The sequence below is a fragment of the Chroicocephalus ridibundus genome, chromosome 2 (genome assembly GCF_963924245.1).
Source record: "Chroicocephalus ridibundus chromosome 2, bChrRid1.1, whole genome shotgun sequence".
Taxonomy (NCBI): domain Eukaryota; kingdom Metazoa; phylum Chordata; class Aves; order Charadriiformes; family Laridae; genus Chroicocephalus; species Chroicocephalus ridibundus.
In genome coordinates, this window is record NC_086285.1 from 77,566,425 (window position 1) to 77,589,768 (window position 23,344).

Below are 23,344 nucleotides of genomic sequence, written 5' to 3' on the forward strand. Positions count from 1 at the left end.
GTGAACCCCGCGTGCTGGGCGGGGAACGGAGCGGAAGTGCCACCATTTCCCTCTACGGGGGCGCTGGCGGCGGAGGCTGGTGGTGCTCCCGCTGCTAAGAAATCTTCGCGTAGGTTGCTGTTCTCGGGATATGCTTAAACATCTGCACAGGGATTTTACAGGTAAGTGAAATTTTATTATTTTTTTTATTCTCGTGCAGTTTGCCTCAGCGATAAACTTCTCTGTGGCGCATGACTCTGGTCGATGCTAGATGTACGAGGGGGTTTCGGCACGAGCTGTAAATGCTGCCGTGAAACATCTTCGTGGTTTAAACAAAGAAAACGTGAGGATTGCAAAAATTCTAAAAAGCGTTGTAAGCGTTCAGTTTTTGGTGTTGTTTCTTCGTTCTGCAAAGCCTGGTCTCGCTTTATGTTGTGGATTCTGAATATTTCTAGGGGTAGTTAACCCTCATATTCCAATAATTTCAACTTTACTAGCATTTTAGTGGCTCTTTAACGTTATTGTGAAGGTACGTCTATCAAGGTTCATTCGTTTTATTTCGAAGCTTTGTGATGCTGCTGCTAGCTAAATGTGCTCTCCGTTTACACCCTGACAATGGAGGACCTTGGTAGAGTAACATAACCTGTGTCTCCTAAATCACAAAAGGACATAATTCCGGTATTTCAGTGGTCCTTCGCCTTTGTATTGACTACAAATATTGGTTTTGTACCAATTGTACTTCATTTAAGCAAGAAGGGGAAAAAACAAAAGTGTTTCTGTTACTAGTTGCAAGTGTTTTATCCTCAATAAAAGAACGTCTTTAGTGCTTATCTTCAAGTGTGCAGGTAAAATCTTGAAGGATTTGCGCATAAAACTAGTCAGGGTGTTTCTCTGTTTAACCATTTGGTGTTGCAGGTGATTGATTGATTTTTAGCAAGGTTTCTATGGCTGCTACTGCTAATATAAACCAAATTTTTGCCATCTGGGTTGAACTGCTGGTTTAGTTCTGATTGTTCAGTGAGGCCAGTGCAAAACCAGGTAATTTATGTGGAAATAAGGTGATGGGTCACAGGAATGCTCTGGAGTTTGTGGTAGTGGTCTGATTCTTGTGATTGTACCCAGGCTGGGCATTGTATCTATGTTGCAGTGTAGGTTTTGAAGGGTTTAGATTGAATATGTGTTGTGTAGTCTAATTTTGAAATCATCTTTGGGACAGGTGGGGTTGTTCAGAGGCTTTACTGCTTAAAAGGGCAGGAGATAGAATTTTGATAGAAGATTATTGCAGAAGTCCTGCAGGAAAAGTAACTAAAAAAAGAGTTATTTTTAGAACTAAAAGCAAAATGAGTATTTTTGTACTTCCCAATGACATACAGTGTCTCCACTTAATTGTATGTGACTGTAAGCTGCCGTCAAGGCTGTGGTCCAGTCTAACTTGTTCTCTTAAGAGATTGTGAAGGAGCGCACATAGAAAGACAGCTGAAATCCACAATATTTCAAAATAGCTATGACTACAACAGTGAAAAGATTTATGAGTGCTTATGCAAGTAATGTTGTCTTAAGTAAAAGGAGAACTGTTTTGTATTGACAAATTATAAGTTGTCTCTTGAATGAGTAATTTTCTTCCTTTTTTAGGGGGGAGAAAAAAAATTAAAAAACTTATGTCCCTTACAACTGTAGTGAGAAAACAACCTGTGTCTAGGTTTTTGGGGTACTATTTTGACAATTTCTATCATGTCTGGAGGCAATGAATTTTGAAGATTATAACTTACTATTCACTGTTAACATATGCAGGAAGTTTACTTAATTTTATTTTTCTGTTGAGAAATTTAGTAGGTTAAATACTTAATAACTTTTTAAGCCCTTGGCAGTATTATAGAATTGTAAATATTTTACATTTGTTTTGAATATTGTTTGCATTTTTGTGATAAATGTAAACAAAGGAAGCCTTTCTAAATATCTTTTTAACACTGTGCTAATTTCTATACATTTTTGAGGTGGAGAAGAAACATTAAAAAAATTATGAGAAGTCTTCAGCTTGCTGGTATTTTTCAGATGTTTCATTCCCTTGAAGGGAGTTTTACTATAACATTACAAAGAACTGTTGTCTGCCCATTTATTATGCTTGTGGACCTGACACAAAGGGTATGCTTGCTATGAGGATAGCTTTTGAAGTCAGTTTTAACTGTAGCTTCCTAGCATCATGCTTATGTTTAGTGCCAAGTTTTAGTTCTAATTGCTGACATTATTTGCTACAGTATAACTTTTATATCTGTTAAAACTGTTAGCCTACATGAAAGCCTAACTGGTTAGTGGGAAAACAGCGTACAAATTGCTAAAATACTTCAGTGGAGTATACTGAAGTTTCTTCTTAATTTCTTAGTTAGGGCAAAGCTATCAGTCTGTCATTCTGAGAGATTCTTGTATGTGATTATGGAATGTTATTTCTTGTTTACTTGTCTAAGTTAAAACAGTTGTTGATATCTGTATAGGCTGTGTAGTGACGGTTTACCATCTGCATTAGGGATAAAGAGGCAAAAGACCTGAAAGACTAATCACACTGCCTGTCCTCATATTGTGTCTTTGAATGTTGAGCTTTAGAAAAGAGTCCAGAAGTTGCTGCAAAGTTGAGTGATTTTGTATCAAAACCTTTACAGGAAAGGCTTAGTGATCTTGATTGCGTTTCCCATTAAACAGAAATCCTCTGTGCAAAACCCACAACCTCTGACCAGTACTTTCTCCAGACCAAATTTAGACTGTCAGCAGATGTGCTTAGAAGAAAATGGACATGTGTGTTGCATCCTCACCACTAAAAATAATCCTTTGAAGCTTGGGTATGTTGATGTTTCCTAAGTATTATTTCCTTCAATGTTTTTCGTATGCCCAATAAGTCACATCAAAATAACTCCACTGCAAGTGTGTATTTTGCTAAGCCATTTTAAATTGTGGTTTGAAATCTTTGAGAACTGCTTGTTATCCTGGGTTTTTTTTGTTTGTTTTTTTTTTGGTTTTTTTTTTTTTTGTTTTGAGATTGGGGAAGAGGAGTGCATTGAGCATTCTTAGAGCTGAGCTAACCTTGCTTTTGCCACCAGAGCCCCTGTGGTCAAATTTTTTCTTCATAATTAATAATCGCTCTTTCTTCTAAAATGCTGCGTATCTCAGCCAAATTCAGCCTCACATCGTTTAAATAAGCAAAAAAACCACTTTAAAACTACATAGGAGTTAAGTTTGAATTTTTACATTAACAATTGTTTAACATGGAGCAATGTCTTATATTATAAATTAACGTATTTAATCCAATTTTAACCTATTATAACAAACTGTGGCTTTTAATACAGCCAAGGAATGGATCAAGGTCTACAAGCATCTGCGCAACCATAGTTACAGTTTCAAACTGCATCCATGTACTGAATGTGAGAGATGTGAGAGACCTTTTTTCCAAATATAGATGGATTTTTTTGTTGTTATTTTTTTATTCCTCTCTCCCTCCATTCAGTAGGTCTCTTTATAAAATAAACAGTTAAAAAAAAAAAAGAAAATGCAACAAATGCTTTGTAAATACTATAAACATGCTTGGTGTTTGGGTACGTTTTATGTTGATTTGAGTTTTTGATGGGCTTATTTTGGCAATTGATAATTGCTTGGTCGGATAACCACTTGTCTGTTAATTTAAAAGGAAATTCTTCGTTAAGTTAGTAGCGGCAAGTTTATCTTCTTTCATCAATTTTGCTGTCTTACTTGGCAAGAGCTTTATTTCCATCTTGCTTTGTATAAGGAAGACACTGTATTACCTCACTGTTTTGTTGGGTTTTTTTGTGTTCAAACTAGACCCTTGACTTGGGAGGCAGGGGGATACTATACTGCTTAAAATGTCACAGCTGAAGGATGCTTCATGTCTGAAGCTTTTCTGACTTTAGCTTTGTGAAACAGATACTCTGAATGATGGCCAGCCAGGTTCAATCTACAGTCTAGATCTTTTTTTGACAAAGTGTTTAATCTCTTTCTGATTCCTTTTTCTGACACTTAATGATGTCAAAAGCGCATGTCACAGTTCATACTGTTTGCAGTTCCAATTCCTCAGACCTTGACCTACAAAGTGCTAGACTTGTGGTTAGAACAGACCTATGTGGAGGCTTGCCCCTCTGTCTCTGATTTCTGTCTGCTGTCTTCAGATAATCTTGTTAACTGAAGCAGGGTGAATCTGGTGGGTAAATGTATAGCGGCTCATCAATCAGTATATATTTACTTTAGTTCCATCAAATGAGCAATACTTATAGCTAACTTCAACGCTTCTTAAATCCTAAAGCAACTTTCAAAGGACTCTATCTGGCTTTGTCTCTTGCAGGGTGAACAAAAGGAGGGGCGGGGGCTGTGAATTCTTAAGCCATCAAATTTGATTTTGAAATTTATTTTTTAGTAGTGGTAGAGGCTGTACATCTCTAGCAGCAGTTCCTCTTCATGCTGATAAATAAACTTTCCCCGAGATTATGTTAAAGAAGTCCCCTTCCTCTGAAAACAGAGATTAAATGAATTTATGATATACACCTGCCTGTCTCTCACTTCTTTTATACTTCAACTGCTTACTTAATTTTTAGTGTTATAAAAGTGCACTGCATTTTTTTTACTGCTGTAGATGCTCTGCTTTGTTACCAATGTTGCTGTTTATTTAAAAGATACCATTTTCACTTGCTCACCTGCCTTGCTTTTTTGTTTGTTTAAACTATACTGGCTGAAATTTTTTATGTTGGTTCTTTGCCTCTAACTGACGCTCTCCCTTTTAAAGCAAATCAACCAAAATGATTTAACAAATTTTCTAGAATGTGTTTGGGAGAAAACTTTCTGTTCATGTTTTCAAATGGAACCAGTAAGACTGTGGATACCTTTTATTTAAAAAGTCCTAATGGTCCATGGCTTGCAGGAAAGATCTAAGCAATTTTCAGATACTGTCTTCTGTTACAATAAATGAAAGGCAAACTCCTGATGCAAAAGTCTGTTGAGATTTCACCTCTTTACAGCCTCTGAAAAATGCAGTTAACAGTCAAGATACCTCACTGCAGGAAACTAATTGTGACAGACTGTTTTAGGGAGGCAGGGACAGGAATATAGAAAACTTATCAGATTTCTTGGTACCTGGCTGCAAAAGTATTTAATTCTTTCATAAGAGAGCATATAAAAAAAAGTTGGATACTAAAGACCAGTGGGGCTGGAAAACCCATGAGAATTTGCTGGAGGACGTGATGAGAGGAGGAGGAGAACTCAAGCAGAATTGGTCATGTTAGGAAACTGCTACTGGTAGTGGGCAGAGAATAAAATAGTGGGGAGCCTCGGACACTGAAAATAACTTGGGCAACACATTGTCCTGAAGTGGACAGAAAGGATTTAGAGTCTCAGATACGTGAACCGCCATTAATGTAACAGGGTCCGAAACCACTTCCATTTGCTATTGCTGTCATTACTCAAATGGCAATTAGTTCTAGCATCAGAAGTTTCTGGTGTATCTAAGGGTTTCAGCAGTGCCGGTCAGCCCAAATATAATTCCCCATTGTGAATTCTGGAATTTATGTTTTAACCTCATAGGTATTTTTTTTCAAAACCAAAGCCTAAATCATGTTAAACGTGTTTTTAAAACCCCACAAAAATTGAAGAAAACTCACAGTAAAGGTAGCAAAGTCAAACACTCATCTATGTGGGTAGGTACCCTTGCAAAATCTTCTGTTGCCTGACTTGACTGTATACAAATTTTTATTCCCACCACCCCACCCCGTGATCCTTCTAAAATTCCGTGTATAGAATGGGTAGTGCTTTATTAACCTTGGTTTATTGTTTAGTGGGCATAGCGTATATACACAAAAGCAATGAAATTAGGGTTACCAAGGCAACTTTAATTTTGGTAATTCCTAATTTTTGGTTTTTGGCTTAGGGACCTTAAGGAGGTTTTTTTAATATAGTATTTATTTTGTGTTGTGGGAAATATGCTGGGAATCTACCTTAACATACTAAAATAAATTACCAAAAATGTTATAATCTTTAGCAGTATGTGCTGCGTGTTCATAGTTACTAGGCTGTGAGACTGTACAGTATGTTGTGTATAAAATTTCACATATTTCTTCCTTAGGTCCTGTGACATCTAGACCCTTTAGGGTCGCTGGCTTCAGCTCCATCATGACGTCCTAACATATACTGTGTTGGTGGTGATATATTGACCGTCAAACCACACTGAAGCATGGAGCTGGTACATACTGAATGGAGGATCAGGTAAGTGTTTGTTTATTCATAATGCTGTCTTGAATGTACAATCTCAAAAAAGCTATTTACTTTTTTTCTTTAATCTGTAAGTGGTCCTAAAATTGGCTCCATAACACAACAGGATTTGTAAACAATAGTGTACTGAAATGTCTTACATTACCAAGCCCTTGCATGGAACATTTGATACATACTGCTTAAGTTGATGGATTTTACAAGTCACCTTCAGAGTTGGTGCAACTGTTTTAAGATTAAATCATTTACATAAAAAGTAATATCACCTTTCATATCTTGTTTGTAGGCAGGGGGGAGGGAGACAGGCAAGCAAAAAGAGAAATTTTGGTACTCTGTTTCTAAAATAATTAAATCCTACAAAAGCAGTAATATGCAAATTATGTCAGGACCAAAAAGATTGAGTCAAATTAAGTGACTCTGTGCCAAATGATATTTTCTGTGGATGAAAGTATTCCCCTTGCTCTGAAATGAATACTGGCAATCTTCTTGATTGTCTCATGGGTTTATTCAATTTTTTTTCCTAGTCTTACAAAATATGCTATATATTTAAAAGTGTATGCAGCACTGTGTTTTTTAAACTTATATTTTACGTTGGAAATGGCTGTCATTTCACTGGTCTTGATATTAATCTTAATAATGTAATTAGAGTTTTATGCTATTTTAACAGCAGCATGAGAAAGGGAACTTAGTATTTGGATATTCCTAACAAAAATAAATCACTTCCTTGCAACGTAGTAGTTACATTATGTAAATATGTAGCTTGTTCTTTATCTTCGTGTATAATCTTCTACATTGGAAGTTTAGCTGAGGAAACTTAGAAAAGACAATTGTTTAAAATGTGCATTGTTAGATGAAGCTTTTGTATGATAGGTACATTGTAATCTGGTAAACCCAAGGGATTCAGGTCACATGAGATTCCTGAAAATCATGATTCTCCTTCCTCCTTTGTCACTTTTAAAAAAACAGGGGTATTTATTGTGATGGCCAGCCTGTCATTATAATTTGTGCATATTCCACTTTGGTTTTCTCTTTGTGCTGAGCAGCACTGTGGCAATTTTATAATGAAAGTATGCATCCAAGATTGATAATCTGTACTTCTAGGGTGGGTGTGAATGGCAGTTAAACATTGCTGTAAGTCATCTGCATATTCATTGTATTTACAATATGTGCAAAAGTAAAATAGAATACTTCTTTCCTCAACATTACCTATATTTAACAACTTGGATCTAATTTGGCCCAACAGTTAAAAAAACCCAAACAAACAAAAAAACCCAAACACCCACCCCACAACTCCCCCCCACCAAAAAAAAAACAAAACAAAACAAAAAAAAAACAAAACAAAAAAACCAAAAAAACCCCAAAACCAACCCACAACCCCAAAACAAACAAACAAAAAAACCCCCACCCAAACAAATGGCTTGTCTGGCTTTTTTGGGAAGCTATTTTTTCCCCTTTTTTGTGTGTGTATTTCACAAACAGAACACAGAATGATTGGCAAGGTGTTTTTTTTGTCTGTTGATTGACTATATTATGAGGGTTATGCTATCTCAAAAATCCCTCTACAATTCTGTCTTTCAGCTGGAAGTATCTCAAATTCTCAAGTCTTTTCAGTCACTGGTGGTAATGCAAAATATTGGTTGATACTGTATTTTGGGTTTCTTTTTGAATTAGTATACTTATCTTATTTCTTAATTGGCAATCTAGAGCAGAGTTGAAAGAGCATATGGAAAACCACAAAACTTCTACAGCCCTTCTGTCTTCATTTTGGAATGAGGTACCTGGTTTTGAACCAGACATCAGATAAATGGGCATCACAAACAAATCCATCAGAAAAAAAAAAAAAAACCAAAAAAAAACCCCCCACAAACGAAAAACAAATGAAAGAGAAGAAAGAAGGCTGAAGATAATCCTGTGTGCTCCAGCACAAAAGCAACTAGAAAGAAGGATTGAAGTTAATTTACATGTAGTACCTACGGTAAGTATGACCGTATTATAGTAAAACTTGCATTTTGTTTGTTATGCTCCAAGTACTTGTGTAGATCTTCATTGCAGAACAATTGGTAATGTGGCACATTTGTTTATTTATTTACTTTTCTATTTTTACAAGAAAGTTGCCCACAGATAGCCTGAACGAAAATAAAGTATCCTATTCAAATAGTTTTCTTCTTGGTTTGTGATAGTACTGGTCTTTTGAATAAAGTAAGTAGGGGCAGATCAAAAGGTGTTTCTAAAGGCTTTCTCTTACATTTTCTTAGAAGCAATAACAAAGGAGAGCCACTGAGGTGCTCTTTGAAGAGCCAAGAGATGTGCTATGAGACTTCTTGGAATTCTGCATGTAAAGTAGATGAAAAAACTGACAATGTACAGCTTGCTTTGAAGTCATGGCTGTATTTCTAAGAGGCATGTTTATTGCAGCACCAATCTTATCAGCTAATGCAAAAATGCACTTATCTGCAGTTTTAAGAGTTCACACTAAGACTTTGTCTGACCTCAAGGGCATCCTCTCTTCCAAAGAGAACTTGAGATTGCATTTGATGCTTTCCTGTTATTCAGAAAATATGTTTTTTTCTTTAATAAAGATAGTGATCTCTGGTAGCCACCCATCCATGAGCAGGCATCACACAATATTCTAATGATAGCTTTCCTAGTATGTAGGTAGAGAAGTTAGTGTACATTCTGTTTCTCTAAGTTTCTTCTAAGTGCGTGAGTGTTGTTTTGGGGATGTTCTTTTGTTGTTGTTGTTTATGGCCGTACACGTCTGTTATGTTATTAGAAAACATTTTCACAATAGGTGCCTTCAGTTTAACTAATCACTTTCTGACTTTAAAAGTTGTATTATAGTCTAATGAATTCAAATTATCAAAGTTTTTTCCCCAAATAGCTTCTTTACCCTGCTGTTTTCTAGGACTGAACCAATTGTCTATACCGAATCTGGATTTCCTGGTTTGAAGTTGTTACTGCTCACATGGAAAGAAATAAATGCATGTTTTAGTAGCTTGCTAAAATTGGTGTAATAAAAAGAAAAAAAAAAAGGAGTTTAGGTTTTGATAATCAAAGGCCTGATTACTTGTAGCGAAGTAGCAGCTTTGCTAGTAGGTAGGAAGTAGACTGACATGCTGATAATGCTGATGATATAACTTTCACATATGCATCTGTGTCTTTTTTTTAATTAAGTAGTCAGTTAACAAGCCTTGTCATTGTCAAAGCACAGTTCAGTCATTACAGATTAACCAAGGAGGTAGACAAGGTGCTCCCGTGTTCACAGTGAGGTATTTTGAAATACTTGTCTTCAGTTTTAAAGAAGTTGGAGAAGTACAAGCTTAAGCACTTTACATCATTATATCATTACGACGGTTATTTTTGAACCAGTGGAATATGTCAATCCAAATTTAGTCTGAGGTTACATATGAAATGTGTTGTTATCTGGTGAATGCGTTACCTCTCTGTTTTGGAAGTAAAAAGAACATTTATGAACTGGGTCTCTGGAGCTCTCTCTGGAACAATGCTTGTAATTACTGCAAAGATTAAGAACTTACTTGAATTTTTCATACCTAGTTCTGACTTGAGTTTTAGTGTGCTATCTGTACAGCAGAGCAAACCTCAGGTTAACTCTGCTTCTTTATTACAGTCTTTTTGAAGGGCAAACTAACAAAACTAGCAGTTAGCTATATTACCAGCCTGTGGCTGTCCCTTCTTTCCACTGAAGGTCCTGACCCTGTGGCGGGACTGGCAGAACAGAATCTGTTGTGAACCGCAGCCAGTTCAGTGTTGTGTCCCGCAGCTTACGTTGAACAACTGATGGCAGAATGGCGTAAAGATAATTCTTCTATGCTGACTGTAGGTAAGTGCGCAGTCTGTGCTGCTACACAGAGGTCCAGAGAGACGAAGCAAGTAGCCTCATTTTCTCTTCCCAGAATCATCTCTCATTATGCCTAGATTAACAGACTCGCTTGGGAAATATATTTTAGAGTCTATTGATATTTTAAAATGAAAACTTTTAAAAAAAAAAAAGCCCTTAAACCTAAAAAGATTTGCTGTCACACGGTTCAGTTATCAGAGAGATGTAGGTAACAGTAGGCAGGGAGCAGTTGTTTGCCTAGCTCTTTTGGTGCTTTTTTTTGCTTGTTTTGTTTTTCCCCAGAAGGGGGCAGCAAATGAACATCATCACACTGGCTTTTACTTTTCAAATGCTTTTTCAGTGTTCCTCTTTGCCTGTAAACTTCAGAACAGACTACCTATAGATTGCCTAATGATTTCTGCCTGTTTATATGCCACAAGGATAGCTGGAATGTATGAATTGGAAGTCCTAATTCTTTTCAGTATTAGGCAGTAGAATTTATTCAGTAAAATCTGTTTCAGGTTTATGAAAAAGGCAGTCTATATGAAGGTTTAGGATTTTTGTGACTATGGCATTAGGGGTGTGTACATTTTAAAGAATAAAATAGTCAAACAACCAAACCATTATTAGTTAATGTCAACTAGGTCTGACTTACATTTTTCAAATATTTATTTTCTATATTTCAAGTTAAATTAATGTGTTATTACAATTCAAAATAATGTTCTCATGGCCATTTTTCTCCCATCAGAAAATAAAACTGAGAATACACTAAATATAATGATGCTTTTAATTCACATATTAATTGACACCTTCACGTACAAGGGTGGCTTGTGCATTCTGCTGACAGTGCTTGTGAGTTAAAGGCCTCAATTCACAGGGAATACTAGTGATACTAAACAATATAACCAAATTTTATTTTCTTATTTAGGCAATGAAGTACAGTTTTTATCATCTCAAACTGTATGGAGGCAGACCATATTAGTGATTTGTAGTATAGTTTTTTTAGGACTGTATGGGGAAATGCTGATTAATACCTACAATTATGAGTTCCTTGAAAGTGTTTGGCCATAATTCTGTTTATGAAGTTACAGATCAAGTAGTTAGCAAGAAGCCACAGAGAGAGGGCAGTCTAACCTTTTCAGTTGCTGAGTTTTATCCAAAAGTTCATATAAAGAAGGGAAAATCATAGTGGCATCTGTGAGTATCAGCTGCCTATAATCAGTGTTCAAAAGCTAACTGGGAAGAATGAAACTGATTTCTAACTAGACTCATTTATTGATAGTCATACCTGACTGTTGCATTAAAAATCAGAAGAGTTAAAATGCATGTGGGACCTTTATGGAGCCTAAAACTTGATCAAGAGTACTCAAGACCCTTAAGTCTTAATGGGTCAGAATTTCCTACTGTCTCAAACACACCTAATTTATATCTGAAGGGTGAAAGGTTAAATAATCTGTATTACAATTCCATGTTTCTTTGGACTTTCAGTCCTTAAATTTATAAGATTGAACCAACCCTCCTAGCAACAATGTTGTCTTTCTTTTCTCCTTAAAGAAAAAAGAACACATGAGTATTTGTGGAGAGTTTGCACCACAGGCACTGCATAAGATAGGCACTGCCTGCAACATTATCAGAATTCTGGAATCTGCATTTAAAGCTATTACATGTGCTAGAGATAGGCAGCTATGCTCACACATTTTTTAAGGAGTAATTCAAATAGCTAGAAAATCTAAATTGCTCTACTTTTCTACAAAGCATTTAATCACCTAACAAAGGAAACTTGTTATGTCATTGTGAAAGACGTGTCCGTTAAGTGCATAAAAAGTACAATTTTAGTTGTGATTTCAATGAATAGAAATGGTAACAAAGAACATTTTCCTAGTCTGTGAATCGGCATTAACTTACCTTTGAAATATTGTGCTTGGATTCACACAGATATTGCAGAAATTAGCCTCTCCATTTTTGGTCTCTGTTTTATAGCTCTAAAAAAGTTCAGTATGTCATGTAGGAGTTTAGAATCTAGATCTTTGACTTTTTTTTTTTTTTGTTGTGGCTTGTCCTCTTGAAAGATCACAAATGTTTAGGGAAAAGGGAAAAACTATTACAAAGAGTTATTTAGAATGGCACAGCTTGCCTCTCAGAGTTGGCTTCCATCTTGAAGCCCGCTGTTTAAGTCCCAGATTTTTCCATATAGGCCTTTGGTTCTACTGAGATTACTGTTTTAGCTTGCACACCTTCTTCCATCCACCACTTCAGCAACTCCCCTGAGTACTTAAGTTCCCTCATGCAAGTTAAGGGCATTTATTCTTTAAGCAATGTAAGCTTGCTTTCTCTGGTGCAAGAAAGTGTTAATCCACAGAAATAATTGAGGCTTAAATCCCCTTCTGCATCTTTCTTGTTTTGAATACCATTGCATAAAATAGCAGTTGTATGATTCACTCTTAATTTAGAATTAGCAGGAATACTTTTACCAGTAGAAGTCTTGAGTGTAATACAAACTAATTTCATTCTTTTCTAAAATACTTTGTCTTCAAAACAGCAGGACTTTAATTACCTTCACAAATGTGTCATGAAAATAGCTGCGTTTTCATTATAGTGTTTAAAGAATGAGTAATCCTTTTTATTACATCTAACATGTGAATGTAGTGCATGTATTTGGAAATAGTATTTACTTAGTATTAATTATTTACAGGTATGACTCGAAAGTACACCGTTTCCTTTTGCTGAGGGCTGACCAATAATCGGGATAGAGATGTAAGCACGTTTTAAATCTGCTGTAATTGACTTCCACCAGACAAGGATTTTAAAGTTGTTTTGTGCTTGTATTTGTCCCTTTGAAATTATTGTCTGTTAAAGATGTGACTTTACTGCTTTATAGACTTGTGTTAGAATTTGTGACCAACCAGGGCTTCCTCTGTTGTTGCTGAGTTTTGAGGAACTTTAAGTGCTTGAGACATACAGTTAAATGGTTTTGAGGTATTCTAAGCATGGTGCAGGGAAGAATCTGGAAAATCAAGGAATTGGGAACAGCAGATTTGTGATCTGTGTAAGCCTTTTACAGTTTTGTTCCTCTCTTTGGATATAAGCACACATATAACTTTCATATGCATTATTGTTCCTTCTAGATAAATTCCACTTGCTGGCCTGAAAGAGCAGCATGTCATGCAATTGAGAAAGTAGAATCTGTCCTTTTGATCCAGACAAAAAAAATTCTAAAAGACTTAGGTGGACTGTTCAGACATCAAAATGCAACAATCTATTATAATCATGTTGTGTTATGCAGTATTGTCTGCTAGTAAATTTCTCAACACAGCAAAGTATGTCATTCTGGGAATATAAATAAATAGTTGAAAGGTAATAAAATAATAACTGAAATACTTGGTTGTAGACAGGTCTGAGAGGACTCTTTGTGCTCTCATCCCTCCCATAATGATATCAATCTTTCCTAACTAATAGCTCTAAACGCTCATGATAAAAGGCATTAAAAGCCTAAATTAACAACAGTATCTGAGAAATGTCATCCCTTCAGAGCACTTACACAGGAAAAATAGATGATGATTTTCCAGCTGTGACAAGGTTCATTTCCTTTCTGACAGGAAGTGTTCTTATAGTTAGTTTGGTTAGTTTGGCAGACACACAGGGGTGAGTATGAAACAATGCTCGAGGCCTCACTGACACAGCATGTGTTATTTCATACTGGTGGATTACATGTATGTGTTCTTTATGTTACTACTTAGATAAACTGCTCAGGTAGAAGTGCTGTTGAATTCAATTGAATATTGAATGCTATGTAGGAGTGCTCCTTTTGTGCCACAGAAAGGATTTCTAGAGAAAAGGGGTATTTTTTTGCCTATTGGTAGTTCTCCCTCTTGCATTGAATATGCAAAAACCAAAGACTCATGATTTAACAAAACAGGCACATTTTTGACTTAAGTGTTTTTTTTTTGTGGCATTGAGGGATATTGATCTTTAATGATGTGTTTGATTTACCTTTTTGAATATAAGTATATTCACAGAGATCCTGGTTTAGGATTTATATTCAGAAGACACCTATGTAAAAGTATAGATATTGCAAAGACACGGACAGCTTATGTCCCTGGCATGTTAACTGAGGAGGATGCCTTTGCTGATTCAGATGGATGCAGGCTTCAGACAGTACTTAATTTTTTGTTCCATACTGGTACTCCTCTATGTCAAGGAAAGAATGTGAATGTCTGCTCAAAACTTTTTAAATCAACTTGCACATACTGGCATATTTCAAGTTCTTTAATTTATTGTGTTTTGTCTACCTTGGCTACGTTCCCTTTCATTTTCTGGAAAGCTTCCTGCTTCAGTTCTCTGTCTTGAAGTTCAATGTTGAACCTCTATCAAAGGCCCAGCCTCTCTGTGACTGATGCTCTGAGGTTCTTTCTGTCTTGGTCAAGTGATTTGTTTACATAGACTTCGTGTTACCATGGTTATATTAAGTCTGTCAGTCTGCCAAAAAAGGCACTTGCATTAGAAATTCTGAATTTACACATAAGAACGTACTTTGTATCACTGTCTGGTTGGAGCTGTTGGATCTGCTCCATCTTGCTGGTATTTAAAAAGTGAAGCCTTTCTCCTTTCTTCTGAACGGAGCATTTTACAGGATTAGAAAATAAGTGTAACTGAATGAATAGGATGGGAACGTGCTGTGTTGCGTTAATGGCCTTCTGAAACCTGCTCCTTGATGTGTGCAGTGAGTGAGTGGACAGTACATTGGGGAGCCAATAGCTCCTTGTGATAATATTTAAATAAATCAGCTTGCGGAGATCTTGTCCTGTAGGACCTGGCAGCATAGTGAATAGCGAATATCCACCTTTGTCCACACTGGCAAAATTAACTTTTCAGCCAGTTGAAGAAATGAAATACTCTTGCAGTGGTTTGGCAGGAATGCGGTGCTCCTGGCAGGAGTGCAGGACACTTGAGCGACGTGGGTGGTGCTCCATCCTGCAGCATTGGAGCCGTGGCATCACACACGGCAGCAGAGGGGAGTAGGCAGATGTCTGGCAGGAAACAGAGGTGTGAAGAGGGCTGATAGACGTCTTATGCTACTGGGACAGATGGTTCTCAATCTCTGTGGTAGCAAGTATGCCATGTTCGAAGACAGACACTTGCTCTATTAAAAATTCTTAGCTTTTGTAGAAGGCAACTGACAGGGCTTCAAAAGGTAAAGGAAAAGGAGAGCGATACCCAAAGAAGAGATAGCCAGCTTCTCCTAGGAGGCTGTCTAGGCAGAGTCACCAGGTGCTATTAATGATGTTCTGGTGCATAAGTAGACAAGTGACCAAAACCATGCAAAATAAATGAAACTTTTGCAAAAAATGAACAAAGTCAGTCACTGTCTAGAAGAAGGATTGCAAATCCAGAAGGAACAGTGTCCTTTTGCTTGTTCTGCAGCTGACCTGCTATGTAACCTACAGCAAACATATTTAATGAGTTTTAAGAAGCTCTTACTACTTGTGAAAATGTAATTTGTTATCTAGATATCAAGCCATTGACAACTGCTCCTCAAATGTCATAAGCCTCTTCCTGTTTGCTTCCCCATTGACAACTGGGGGTGAACATTAAAAAATGCTTTGATTTCCACATCATATTGACTACGCAGTGACCACGCAATGCAATATCCCCTGCATTAATTCTTAAAAGATAATACTAGTAAAACTGGAAGTGAAGAGTTACTTGTAGTAACATTGGTGTGAAATGCTGTCTTGAGGAGAATTATTACTATACCAGGGTTGGTGTTAGGACTTATATTCTTAAAATATATTCACTTTTAATTATTTTTTAACTCAAATTTATGTATGTATTTTGTTTGTGGTTGGTTTTTTTGGCTGCAAAAATGAAGATAGATTTGCCTGTTTGGGGGTTGGACCAAGTGACTTCCAGAGATTCCATTCAACCTTGACCATTCTGTGATTCTGTTTGTGCTTGGCTGTTGGGTTGTTTTTGTTTTTTTTTTTTTTCAGTCGGTGGTTTCTTTCTGGTTAGGTTCATTTCAGGTTCTCCACTGTAATATTTCAGAATTTTAGTACATCAGAAAAATATGAAGATAAATACTGTGAATCAGAAATTGTCAGTGGGAATGTAGATCCTTTAAGAATGTACCTCTCAGTATTTTCGTTACTGAAAGTCATTGTTTTCCTTTGTATTTGTGACCTAAATGTTGTACTTGCTGTCTTTACAGAAAATACTTTGTGTTTTCTTCATTAACGTGTAAAATGACTTTCCCTTAATGTCATTTCCATTTGCTTCTTGACAGTTTCCTGTTCTGCTACATTTCCCCTTTCTGAGGGATTTTGTTTGGTTGGTTTTAATTGGTGACATAGAGTACGCTGAAAGTTGGCCCTCTGAACTTTGATTCAGGAAAAAAAAGATCAAAACTAAATTTGGAAATGGTTCTGGCCAGTTTTTCTTGATTAGACTTATGGTGGAAGCCAAATTTAGATGCAGCGGATCTCCTACTGGTAAAACGGACTGTAACCTTTAATTGCCTAGACCATTATCTAAGATCATGCTTCATTAGCAACAAGATCATGTGAAAGATGAGCTGTGGCTTTGAGGATGTGCTGTAAATGCTAATCCACTGCTTTTCTTTTGAATTTCCAACACACACTTTGTGTTCCCATAGAAGATTCCTTCATATTTGCTTCCATTTACTCGTAGGCGAGAAGCCTTTCAAAGGTGAGATCTGCTCTTACACCTCCACTGATGCAAGCTCTCAGCAACAGCACTTCCGAACACACACTAGTGAGAGGCCCTACAAATGTTGACTCTGTTCATGTAGTGTAAATATATGAAATGTCCCTCTGTTGGACAAATTCTATAAATCTGTTGGCTTTTAAAAAAAACCAACAAAACCCCACACTTTAAGGTGTGCACTCCTACCTGTTAGTAAAAGCCTCATCAAGCATTTACGTATATTCCTATTGGAGCTTGGCTCTACAAAGGCTTTTTTGTTTAAAGGGATTGCTTTCTGTCCCTCTTTACAGCTCTTTCTGTATATAACTGCATAGACTGATGGAAGGTGTATAGAACATTAATGTGCCTAAACCAGAAATATCTGGTAGAAGGTGATAGCTGTGTCTGTGAAGGGGGTACTGGGACAAACAGTAGTGACTTGTATAAAAGCAAAAATGTGTTCATTCACTACTGTATGTCTTAATTTGCTGTATTAGGTGCACCATGCTGCTTTTCACACTGATTTTGTCTGCAACTTTGCTTGTAGTGTTTTGATTCCACCCTCCCACCCCCACTGAGTGAGGAAATGATCACATTTCTGACAGTGCTAATGCATTTCATTTTGCAGTGTTGGCAGAGTGCGTCATGCGATGAGTGGGAGCATTAGGCAGTCTTAGTAAAGCCAAAGTACATGTTAAAAGTATGTGCTTAGCATCCTTAGAGGCTGTTTAAATGTTAAATTCTTGTGTGTTTAAACTCTGTACACTAAATGATGTACTGTTTGCTTTAGTTTTTTTTTAAACTCGAAAGGTTTAAACTAAGATAAGCCGATGTTCACAAGTCACTTCTTGAGGTATACAGAGGTTGGCGAAGAGATGGCTTCATAAATTTTGGTTTGTTACTTCTGTGGAGGAGAGCTTAATTTGCTCTGTTTCTTTAGGTAGTTCTGATCACAAAGCTAGTGCTCCTTTTGGGGAGTCTTTTGATGTCAGAATTAAAATCTGGAAATGCATCTCAAAAGTGATAAGATACCTTGAGCTTAAAGTAAGTTCCTCCTTCACCAAGAGTTTTTCAGTACCTGGTAATGGAATAACGGGGAGAACGCTTTTCCTATTTTTTGTGGCAGCTGTGTAAAAATGCAGAATTGTAAACATTTATCAAAATGTTGTAACAAAATATGAAGGAAATTTGTGTAATGGAATGGTCGCTTACTGGCCTTGTTACAAAGACAACATGTATTTGTTTACAGATATTTACTTTCTAGCAAGTATCATGTATGTCCTAATACATGAAGGAGAAAATAGTGGTTGGAAAATTTGAGAGGGGTGGTAGTGGTGAACTCCTGTAGAGTGGAACACTGATAACCTATTAGTCTTTATGCACTACTGTATTAGGCACAAGAAATCCAGTTCCGTCTCCTGTCAGAAAGCTTTAGTTAAAGGATAGAGTAAGCATGACAGGGAACATGTCATTAAGTCCTATACTACTAAAAATCTATTTTTTTTTAATAAACCATTCTGTAATGCCTGTCATAGTATTTTGTCTCTGTTCAGTATTATTTTACAAGTAATTTATTTGTAATAAGTCAGCCCTACTTACAGGAAGCAAAGATTTTGTTGCTTGCAAATTAACCAGCCTACTTTGCCTTGTTAGATGCACATTAACCATCATAATATAAACACTTGCATGCTTAACTTTTGCTGTGGAACTAGTTACATTTGAAATTAATAGAATTGTTCTTTAATAAGTTAAAAACTTATTGTATAATGAGGGTCTATGAGATCAGGAAGTGAATGTTTTAACCAGTGTCTGTAAGAGTGATAACGCTCTCTGGAAGCACTTTTTGCTTGTGTGTAGAATCTATGCTTACAAAATATTTAGTTCCTCTCTGCATAGTGGCAAATGCCTGCGCAGTGTTCCAGACCTAAACAGTGTGGATGTTTGAAATTGCCACTCATGAAACAGTTCGCCTGAATTGGGTAAATACAGTTAAGTTAGTTTTTATTTCTTAAGTAATCTATTTCAGATCTGTAATAGCCTTAAGATTTTTAAGTGCATGCTCTATTTCTGAAATTATATCAAAAATGCAACAAAATGTAGGGATGCTAAAGAAAAAAAAAAAGGGGGGAAAGAAAAAAACCCCTAAGCAAACCCAACCCTTTTCCAGTCCCCAAGCATATACTTTACACCCACACAGAACCCATTGACTGATTCAGTGGGCTGTATTCAAAAGTGTGGTGTAAAGAGTAGAAATCACACGCAGATCTGAGTGTAAGCAAGACGAGGGATGGCATAACTGCAGTGATGAAATATACAGAAAAATGTCATCTCTAAACTTTTCCAGTATTCTGATTTAGTTAATGAATAAATATATATTGTTTACTGATATTGAATTAGAAGAGAGTTTCATTATTCAAGCTCTAACCCATTAAGATTATTTCTGCTTTGAGCTTACCAGATACATTGAATGAAAAACAATATAGTGGAATCTGCAGTGGCTACTGCTCATCAAAATTCAGGATTACACTGCAACTTAACTTTAAAGTGCATCTCTGTGTGTATGTATAATGAACTCAAGACTTAAAATGTGTATGTAACTGGGCTAAACAGGTAGAGTCTTTTTACTTTAAGGCTTTTGTCTTATCAAGACTTTAGAGCTATGTAGAAGAAGAGATGTAAATTTGCTTGAGATATCTGCCTTGCTTAGTGACTTGGAAGAGTCAGATGACTGCTTCTGATGGCACAGAATCCGACAGGTTCACGTTTTTGGTAGTTTTGCTGTCAAAGACTGCTAGAGGATTTCCTGAAAATTGCATGTTCCTGATGATAATAGAGGTAGGGAGAGTTCTGTGCTGCTTAATAAGAATGTATGGGAAAATGTTTAATCTTTTGTGTAAATCTTAATTTGAAAATACAAGTTTTTCTATGCATGCGTAGTAAAATACTTCCTTACATGCCAGATCAACCAATATATTTTTATTTGTTAGGTGTGAGGGGAAAGGAGGATTAAGGTATGCTTTTCTGATTAAGCATACTTTAAGAAAGTCTAGAGTCTTTTGCTTGTTGCATTCGTATAAATAACACTACTGCCTAAGTACCACAACCCCAAATATAGAAAACCTGTAAATATTTGCAGCACCAACCGTGAGGTTTTTAAACTGGTATGGTGTATACATTGCTAAGTCTAAGAATTAATTTTAGCCACCTCAGTAGTTTAAGCTGACCTCTTTGTGGATCCCCTTCTATACTCAATGGAGAATGATGGGCATTCCCAAAAGACTTCTTAATGTCATAAGAGACATTACTTAAATGTGTGGGCTAATTCACCCCTGTTAGGGTTACTTACTGCCTGCCTGCAGTTAACTTTACAGAGGAAATCTAGAAGATAAAACGCCTGTTGGGTAACATGTGGGATGAATCCTACTGTGGGTGATTGTTTTAATTTCCTAGCTCATATGGTTGCAAATAGTTGTTGCCAAAATAAACAAATCCTTGATATCTCTTTAAGGGAAACCTAAAATTCAGAGAAGCTTATGTTATGAACTGGCAGGTTTTGAAATCTGATTGTTTGATGTTAGGTAACAAGTGCTGAGTCTCAGTCTGGGTTCTCTTACAGCCTGTATACAGCTGTATTCTAGGTTGTCCTTTTATGGGAGAAGTGCCAAAATCCAAAGGTTTAGATTCTAGATCTGGTGTTCCCTGAATCTAAAAGAACTGAGGTTTTGATTAGGATCAAATGATAATTCCAGGATTTAGACCCATAGTAAGTGTGCAGCAGACCTCACATTTTGCTATAGAACGAATCCTTGAAAGTATTTGTGTTATGGTTAAGTTCTTTATTTTGAGGTACTTCCCTCTGTCATAATGCAAAGTAGGTAGAATTAAATGACAAATGCAAGGTCAAAACTTCAGTGTATTCAGACTGGTTTGCAGTTTTCACTACGTTGAACTGGAATTACATGGAGATACACATGCAAATGTCTACATCTCTGGTGTGTGTGGCTGCATGCTGGTGCAATTATATCCTAAGGGTGTAAATGCATATAGGTCCTATTAACACTAAAAAGTAAATTGGGACACTTGTGCTTGTAGGAGTTTAGATTGTTATTGCCTGCACAGAGGTTCTATTTTCAAGGAATAGATAGATCTACAGGTTCACAACTGACACTAAAATAGAAATATGGCTGAAAACATGGTGCAAAACTCCACTAACTTACTCCAGTGGTAGGAAAAAAAATGGTGAAAAGTGTCATCTTGCTTGTGTAAAATGAGAGACATTTTAGGTCTAGGAACTCTCACTTGGGAACACAGCTAGCTGTAAGTGAAATCATTGGGTTAGGAGTCAGGAGAGTTGTGTTCTGCCACTGGACAGAACCATGAGATCTTGCTAGGAATGACTCATCCCCTGACCTACTGTTTGGCTATTGTGGATTTGTGAACACTCTAGCTAGAGACTGACTGCCTGTGTTCGTGCAGTGCTAACTGATACTGATGGTATTAATGTCTGACGCATTTTTAATTTTTTTACAGCATTCAGAAGAAGAGCTTGGACCTTCATGTATGCCGACATCACACTAGTGAGGCATTTGGCTGTAGTTTTTGCTGCTGTTCTTCCCCTGACAAACAATTTCTCTGAAAACACATTAAGAAATATCACCTGAGTTCAGGAACCTCATTAACCATCCAATTCCCAGCTCACCTTTACCCTCAAATCAGTTCTGTGGAACACTGGGTTCTTCACGCTTAAATTTCCACCAGAGCATCCCAGCAAATAAAGAAGCTGTTGGCATTGTCAGACTTTTGTGCTGAAAGCCAGGGGCTATGTGGAAGAAGAAAAGAAGCAGTCCTTACATGGCAATTAAAAGCACTTAGAATGGACTTCCCAAAAAGTTTTGCTTGCGTTATGGTGCAGGTGTTAACTCCAGTGTCCTGAGAGGAATGTGAAGGTTTCTGTTGCACAAAGGGTGGACATGTTGATTTTTTTGTTCTGGTGACCTCTTGTTGATGTATTCCGTGTAGTTACAAGTGAAGAGTTTGACTTTTCGAGGCAGAATCTGTTAAAATGTACCAAAGCTGACAGTGAACCCTACAGGTGGTTTCTGTACTACATCTCTCACTTTTAATACAGCTCTCTATATAAAACGGTAAATGATTCAAGAAAACCTACTGATGCTGTACCACTCATAATGTTGTAAAAAAAAAAAAATCATTAAATTTATTTGTGGTTATTTTTATAACAAAATATGTCTATTATCTTGAACTAATCCAATGTTGAAGTAAGAATATAAGCTATTGAAATATGATATTAAATAAACTTGACTTAAAATTCAGTGATTAAATGCATCTGTACCTTATTTAGACAAATAGAAATTGCTCACTTAAAAAAAAATAAAATTAAATTAGAAGAATGAAATACTTCCTAATTTTAGGCTATTAGAGGACTGGTTTTACTCTAAGACTTCACATTCATTCTTTGACTATGGTGGTTTTGTGGCATCCGTTATTAGCTATGAATGTTACTCAGGACATGTAAATCTTGCTAAAAATAAAAAAACCTAATATCACAACTTCCTACCAGACAGAAGCAAATAGTGACCGAAGTGTGCCTACACTGTTCTCTTAACACAATTGTAAAGAATTGGGGAACTTCTGGGGTAAAATTTTCCCTTCAGGTAAGTTGTAGATTTATTGATTTACAGAAAAATGTTAGTAAAAGATTTATGTGGAGAGTAGCTACTGGCAAATTGTAGGTAGAATCTTTATTAAAGAATTAGAGAAACTTTTTTCAGAGAAGGAAATGCTTATACTGTTAGAAAATGATGAGCATCTCAGACCTTGTCTTCCTGTTGTACAGTTGGAACAGAGAAGGTCGGAATGCATGCCAAACATAAACACTTGTTTCCTCTTCATCTGGAAGTATAATAGTTGGACGTTTGCAACTGAGCATGTACATAATTACTAATGGGAAATATTTTCTGTCCCTAATACAATTTACATTGCGGCATTTTAACTTGTTTGTACAACAGTCTGATGGTTCTTTAACTTGAAATTGCTTGAATGGTAAGTACTCATTTACGACAACAGCAGTACTTTACTCTGAAGGATTCCAACAGCTTTTCACTAACTTTGCATTGGGGAAATATTTTGATCCTTGTTGATGTTAGGCCCAGAGGACATTGACTTAACGTGTTGGTTATTTAATATCATTTAGCAGTAGCAAAGGATGTGAACTGCGGAGGGGATGTAGACATGTGGAATTTAATTAACCAAACTGGAATTCAGCCAAAACTCAAATCAGCAGTCCCAATCTTGCAAAAAGCGCTAGGGGACTTCTAATAGTTGGTAAGTGAACTGAGCTTCCATTTTGATGTCACCTTGACAATTGTGGTGTAAGCAATCTAGTACCTACTTTTCTAGGGAATTTATTCAATAATGTTGTGAAGGGTGGTGCATACCACTTAGTAAATTACTAGTAATTACTAGACATTACTTCTGGCAGCATTCTGTCCTGTTTTTGCATCTTTCATATAAGCACCAAGTTCAAACTTAGCATTTGAGAGCAGGCAAGAG

General features: G+C 36.5%; 1 long non-coding RNA gene across 4 annotated transcripts; it reads left to right on the top strand.

Annotated features, from left to right (window-relative positions):
• The first annotated feature begins 21 nt into the window (after positions 1-21).
• LOC134511664 (uncharacterized) lies at positions 22-22,104 on the top strand. 4 transcript variants are annotated; one of them, XR_010069948.1, is made up of 7 exons: positions 22-161; positions 2,674-2,810; positions 6,092-6,231; positions 7,939-8,209; positions 9,941-10,075; positions 12,765-12,826; positions 21,305-22,104. It is a non-coding gene; the product is annotated as an uncharacterized LOC134511664 (long non-coding RNA). The 4 variants fall into 4 exon arrangements; XR_010069945.1 differs by lacking the exon at positions 9,941-10,075; XR_010069947.1 differs by lacking the exons at positions 9,941-10,075; positions 12,765-12,826.
• Positions 22,105-23,344: the final 1,240 nt, after the last annotated feature.